Source organism: Ailuropoda melanoleuca, chromosome 4 (assembly GCF_002007445.2).
Source record: "Ailuropoda melanoleuca isolate Jingjing chromosome 4, ASM200744v2, whole genome shotgun sequence".
Lineage (NCBI taxonomy): Eukaryota > Metazoa > Chordata > Mammalia > Carnivora > Ursidae > Ailuropoda > Ailuropoda melanoleuca.
In genome coordinates, this window is record NC_048221.1 from 1,195,170 (window position 1) to 1,202,252 (window position 7,083).

Genomic DNA, 7,083 nt, shown 5'->3' on the forward strand with positions numbered 1-7,083 from the left:
CTTGCGCNCCCCCCCAGAAACCCCCCCCCCCCCCCCCCCCCGCCGTGCTGCAGAGCACACCCTCTCCTGTGGAGGTCTTGGCCGCAGGCCTCCCCGAGGAGAAGGGGCAGCAGGCCAGCGCTGCCTTCCAGAGCTGATGGCACAGAGAAGGACTCCACCAGGACGTCACCCTCAGCCCTTGTCCTCCCCTCATTCCTGTCGCCGTGGGCGACCAAGGGGCTTGGCCGGGTCCTCTGTGTCCTTGTCCTATACATCCCTGTCCACCTGCAGCCGGAGGGCTCTGTGGACAACCCTGAGGGTTCAGCCAGAGGATGATTATCCTTCTGGGCACCATGATCTGAGCCTCTGTCTATCTGTCCGTCTGCCCTATGGGCTCTATGCGGGCCCGTCGGCCTTCCTGTCCACAGCGGCTCTCTTCCTGGGAATGTTGCGCAGACTTCTGTCGAGATCCGAGATCTGGGGCAGAACCCCTTTTGGGGAGGACAGGGCCGTGGGCCTCTCCCCTCTGTGCAGGTGGAGGGAAACCAGCAGCATCTGGCCGAGCGGTCACCACCTGGGCTGGCTGCTTGGAGCCCGCAGCCACGCAGGCCTTGCTCCAGCTGCGGGAAGCAGGAGACGGAGTTTCTCCAGAGAATCACTTTCTAGAAGGAAAGAAGATGTGACAAATCTGTGCCTTAGTGAGGAATGTGAACGAGACGCCACTTTTCTCTCTCTGACTCTTGAAGCTCCTTCCGAGACGACTGGAATGTCCCGTGGGGACCTCGGCAGCAGCCTTGTGAGCGGATGGGCCAGGGGATTCCTCGTAGCCTCCTAGCCCTTGCTGGCCAGGCTCCCCGAATGCTGCCCCTCAGCTCCTGGCTGGCCGTCTCGGGGTAGGACGGGGACCCTCCACATCACACACTGCCACGTCGGGCGCCGGCCTTTTGAGAGGCCCCGGTCCGGCCAGACCTATCCTTTGTTCTCTGCACCCATGCTTGCTTCGGCTGCTTGTGCTGAGCTCCGCATGGTATCCAGAGGTGGCCGTGGTCCCCGAGAATGCGCCCAGGTCTGTGTCCCCTCAGGTCTCAAGCCGTGGGTCTCCTGGGTGTCCCTGAATGTCCCCAAGCCAGTCTCTGCGACAGAGAGGCATGCACTGCACCACCCGTGGGGCCGAGTCCTCTGCCGCGTGGGCAGCACCGCCACGGCCGACTGAGCAGCTGCGGCCTGCGGTAGGACCGTGCACGCGGGCATCTTCGTTACTTCGCAGTGGGTTTTGTTACAGGAGAGTATCCTGGAGATAAATACAGTAGTCCTTCCTGCATCGCGGAGCCTCTGTGGGGCTGTTAGGGGCACATGTGTCTGCTGCCCTGCTGGACTTGCAGCCCTAGCGACCCGACGTCCCCACGTGCCCTGCCAGGCTGCCCCTGCCTGTGGACGGTGCCCCGCGTGGCCTCGCCCTCAGCGGTGTCCACGAGCCACCACAGTGCATTTCCTTTATGCTTTTCCTTTCAATCAACTTGCTTTTTTATGCTCCTCTGTTTTAACTTGAAAAGGGAAGTGTGCAGAAAATGAGAAACCAGCATCGCCTGCCCTGAAGGGAGAGTAATGGTAGCCGTGGCTGCGAGAGAAACAGGAGGGCCTCACAGAAGCCCAGCTGGAGGGGCCCCTACGGGGGCGCTTTGCCAGCACAGGAAGGGGACTAGATCCACGGAGAGAAACCAGACCGAGCCCCAAGCAAATGGCACAGGTCCATTGTGTCCCCCTCCCCACAGATTCACGTGTTGACGTCCTAGTGCCCAGCAGGTCAGAACGGTGTTTGGAAATGGGGTGGTCGCAGGGGTACTTAGTTCAGGTGAGGTCTCACTGGAGTAGGGTGGGCCCTAAAGCAATGGACCCAGACAGGCCAGGAGAAGCCCCGTGAAGATGGGGCAGAGATGGGGGTGACGCTTCTACGGGCCAAGGCACGCCGAGATTACCAGTGACCTCCCCCCTGTGAAGCTGGGGGGCCTGGGACAGGTTCTCCCTCAGCAGGAGCCTGCACTGGGATGCTTGTTGGGCTGTGCCCTCCCGAGCTGTGAGGGTAAGGGTTGAGGCCGCCCCAGGAGGGCACCCAGCAGATGCCAGAGCAACGAAATGAGTTGGGGGGGGGTGTGTGCTGTGGGGACGCACCTGTCGACGTGTGGGACACGGATTGCATGGGTGGATGGAGAGCAGGTTCCCTGGGCTGGACGGAGCAGGAAGAGTGGGAACAGCACCCAGGCCTGGAGGGAGGGACGTGCGCACTCTCAGCGCCCAGGTGACCTATAAGACGCAGGATGGGGCTGGAGTTGAGAAAGGGACCTTTGTGTGGGCGGCCGCATCAGAGAACCCCAGAGTCGGCTTGAACCACAGGGGTCTCTCCTCCCACCTTCTGGAGGGCAGAGCCTGGGATCCACAGTGGGATGATGGCGGTGCCACCCACGACCCCGGACTGGGGGGCTCAGCGCTCCCGCATCCTGGGGGCCAGACATGCGAGATGACGGTGTCCCCTCTGCAAGCTCCGGGGCAGGGCCCTCCCTGCCTCCCCTGGCTGAATACTAATACCGTTAGAATTTAAGACAAAATTTAAAAACCTTGTTAATGTCATCTAAGAATATGTTTATTACGCTTCGACATTAAAAAAATAACTTTTTTAAGAAAATGGAATGAGTGGCATTCTTTTCATTTTTGCAGAGGGCATCTGGGTTTGTCTGTTGTGACCTGTTAGGGCCCAACGTAAAGGTGAGGGCAAAGGGTGTATCAGGGAGGCAGGGGCGCAGGAGTCACTCAGGAGGTGTCAATGAGCAGGTCACGGCGTGGCCAGTCGGGGCTCAGTAGCTCGGGGACCCTTCGGCAGCACTGAGACCGTGTCCCAGGCTGTCCGTCCGTGTGTGGGGGTGGAGGGCCTGGGCTCTGCCCTCAGGCGGAGCAAGGTGGGTGCTGGTCTGTGTGCGTACTCCCGTGTGTTTTGTGCGGAGTTGAATTCTGTACTCCTCCGTTCATACGTTGACGTCCTAGCCCTCAGGACCCCAGGAGGTGACCTTTCTTGGAAACAGGGTCACCGCAGCACCTCGGTGGCTCAGTCAGTGAAGCATCTGCCTTCGGCTCAAGTCATGATCTCGGGGTCCTGGGATTGAGCCCCACATCTCTGGGCTCTCTGCTCAGAAGTCCGCTGCTCCCCCTGCTTGTGGCATCTCTGTGTCAAATAAATAAAAACTTAAAAAAAAAAGGCAACAGGGTCACCGAAGGAGTAATTTTTCAAGGTAAGGTGAGGCCATAAGGCATAGAGTGGCCCGAATCCAATATGACAATAAAAAGGGGGACATGTGGGCCCAGACAGGCAGGGAGAAGCCCCGTGGAGCTGGGGAGCCTGGGACAGGTTCTCTCTCAGCAGGAACCAGCCCTGTGACCCCTTGTTCTTGGACAGGTGCCGGGGGCTGGAATCTGCTCATGTCTTTTCGGGGACCACAGTTCCACCCGTGACAGTGGCCCATCTGGTCCTCATCTGTGGGAGTTTCTGGGGACTGCCACATCCAAGTGCCACGAACTGGGCGGCGTGAATCGATTCACCCTCCTCAATTCTGGAACCCAGAAGCCCTAAGTCAAGATGTCGAGGGCTGCGCCCCCTCTGGAGACTCTGGGGGAGGGCCCTTCCCTCTTCTCCCAGCTCCTGGGGACGCCAGGCATTCCTCAGCCTGTGGCTGACCCCTCCAGTGTCCGCTCTGTCTTTGTTGTCTTCCTTAAAAAAAAAAAATTATTTTAGAGGAGCACGATGGGGGGAGGGGCAGAGGGTGAGAATCTCCAGCTGACCCTGTGCTGAGTGCAGAGCCCAAGGCGGGGCTCCATCCCAGGACCCTGAGATCACAACCTGAGCCCCATCCGAGCCAGATGCTTCACTGACCGAGCCACCCCGGCGTCCCGTATGCGTTCTTCTAAGGACACCAGTCACTGAGTTACGACCCACTCTAATCCCGCGTGACCTCGTCTGAATTTAACTCATCGCCTCTGCAAAGACCCTATTTCCAAATAAGGTCCCATTTTGAGGTTCCAGGTGGATGTGAATTTTGGGGGTGACTCTACTCAACTCTCTACCTTGCCCAGGCCTTGGCCCCCGTGGGGTGAAGGAGCTCCTCATCTGGGATCTTTGGTGACAGGTGGCACGTTGCGCGTCTCCTGCTCAGACTTGCTGGGACTTCACGGTTCCAGCATGGAGGGTCCCGGGAGGCCTGGACGCACCCGGGTGCTTGTTCACCTACGCTGGGTCTCAGCACTGTGGGGGGCAGATGCCTGAGAGCCCACAACGAGGGCAGAGACCACCGTCTGGGACCCCTCCTGCTCAGCAACCCCAGAGGCGGAGCTGGTGGGCTTGCTCTGGGCCAATCAGAGGCAGCTGGGTGGTCACATGGTACAGCCGTGGTGGCTGGGGTCTGTTCTCAGAGGTGGGGAGACCCTGTGTGGGGAGTTCTAGCCAGCCGGGAGCTTCTGCGCTCTGTCCCACAGACTGCTGGGTTTCTGCTCACAGGCTACCCCTTGCTGCCCTTCACGTGTCTTCTGGCCTCAGTTTCCCCTCCAGGGCTCACACCATCCCAAGAGGGAGAACTTCAACTCCACCCAGCTTGGGTTGTGTGCTCTCCTGCACCACAGCAGCTGGTCCTGGGGTGGGGGTGCCGGGCCCACCCTGAGAACAGTGGCAGCCGGCCAGACCCAGCAGTGGAGGGCTGCAGCGTTGCAGGTGTGAAGCCAGGGGACCGTGGGCAAGCCCCCTCTCCTTTGTAAACCTCAGTTTCTGCTTCTCGAAATGGGACTGTGGACGTCTGCGTCCCTGCCCCCCAGAGGGGGGTGGGGAGAGGCCTGGCTGCAGGGAGCACAAGTCCAACTCAACTCCACAAAAGTGACCCTGTGCACCTGCTTGTGTCTATGAACTGGCCTTGGACCCCGGAGTCTCTCCAGGGAGATGGGCCTGCCTCGTCTAGGGGTAAGGGAACACAAGGGGTCGCTGCTTGCCATCTCTTCCCTGAAACCCACAGCTGTTTGGGATTTGTGGGGAGGCTGAGATTTTGTTCGGCTTTCCCAGGTGGGGCGATGGGCAATGGAGCGAGGGGACCAACCTCTTTACAAGGTTCTAACTGTGCTGAGAGCTCCAACGGGGCCCTTTCCCACACCAGCTTCCCCAAATTGGGTGCCCATGCTCAAAACTAAAAGGAGGCAGGCACTTGCGGGCCACATTCAAAGGGGTTAAAAAGGGGAAAGCACAAAAAAAAAGGGGGGGGAAAGCACAAAAGGCCGTTTGCTTTTTCAAAGACTGCAAGTGATTAGAGAGAGATCTGTTCAGCTGCAATTCTTTATTCATGAGTCCTTGAATTCCCATGAGACCCCCGAGGGGCAATGGAGAGTCCTACCTTACAGACGAGGATGCGGAGGACCAGAGAGGTCAGCGACCCGCGCGTAGTCACACAGCCTTTTACTGGCACCATCCCAGCCTTGGCCTCACTTCCTGTGTTTTCAGCTGCCTAGGATGCTGCTTTTTACAGGGTAAGATTGCAGCTCTGATTTACGGCTCAAATACCCCTAGAGGAGAGGCCGCTGTGCCTCCTGAGCCCTGGGAGTTGAGCCCCTGAAAGCAGATTTCCCTAAGGAGTGAGAGAGGAGGACCGATGGGGCCAGGAGGTCTGATGAACAGAAACCCCGATTCTCCACAATCTGGCAGGACCCTGAAGTTCGTTGGTGCATGCTTTCATTCATTCATTCATTCATTCATTCATGTGCCACACACAGTGATCACACACAGACTGAGTGCCCACTGGGTGTGCAGACATCGTGGTGAACAAAGCAGATGTGGTCCCTGGCCTGGCGTGGCTGCTGGACAGGGTGGATTTTTTCCCCCTTCCCCCTCCCTCCCTCCCTTCCTCTCTTTCCTAGTCATCCACTGAGCCACCGTCAAGAGCTTGTATTTTGGAGGAGGCTGATTTTAAGCAAACACACTTCTTTGTGGGACAGCTTAGGTCAGAGAGGGTCAGGATGTAGTGAGAAAGGGCAGTGTGGGGATGTGGCCTGGGCTTCCTGGAGGGGGTGACGTTGCATGTGGGACTGGAGAAGGACGGGGCAAAGGGTTGCAAGAGCACTGGCTTCGGGATTCCCAAACAGACCAGGTTCAGCCCCTCGCTGCTGACAAAATCCAAAGGCAGAGAAATGAGCGGTGGTAAAACATTTATTTCAGGGAGGCTGACACTGGGAAGACAGCGGACTAGTGTCTGAAGACTCTCCCTGAGGGGTTCAGTCATTAAGCGTCTGCCTTCAGCTCAGGTCACCATCTCAGGGTCCTGGGAGCGAGTCCCGCATCGGGCTCCCTGCTCAGCGGAGAGCCTGCTTCTCCCTCTCCCCCTTTTTGTGTTCCCACTCTCACTGTCTCTGTCAAATAAATAAATAAAATCTTAGGGGAAAAAAAAAAGACGGTCTCCCAAACGGGGAAAATACTGCCAGGTTTCTATGAGGAAACTGGGAGGAAGGCCAGTGGGTCGTGCACGTGGGCAGTGAGGTCAAGCCGATCAGGGTCCTGGGGTCAAGGTGTGGGGTCCTGCGGGCTCAGGGCAGTCCTTAGTGCTGGGAGAGGGGGAGCTCCATCAGGAGACGCTTTGCCTGCAGGGTCTTTGTCTGAGTTCGGAGAGAAGCTGGAAGAGCTTAATTAGAAAGTAGAGACTGAGGTGGTTAACGGTGGTGGCCAGCCTGTCCCAGGACTTGGCTTGGCCGTCCACTGCACCCTGCACCCTGCCGCGGGCCCTTCCAGCTGCAGTCCCCCTCCGACCCCCTTTCCTCTGCCTGCCGTCTGGCCACACCAGCAGGACGACAGTCCGAACATCTGATCCCATCTACCACCTTCTGCAGGGCTGGGCTCTGGGTTACTCTGCCCCACGCTGCCTCATTAGAACTCCTGAAACCGCCGTGCCATTATTCAGTGCCCTGACCCCCCAGTAGGACTGGGGGCTCCCCGGGAGGCGCGATGACCGTCCCACCCGCAGGAGCGCCTGCGTGGGGGGCCTGCCCCGCGCCCCTCTAGCCCGCCGCGCGGCCCACCGGCCCGTCCGGCTT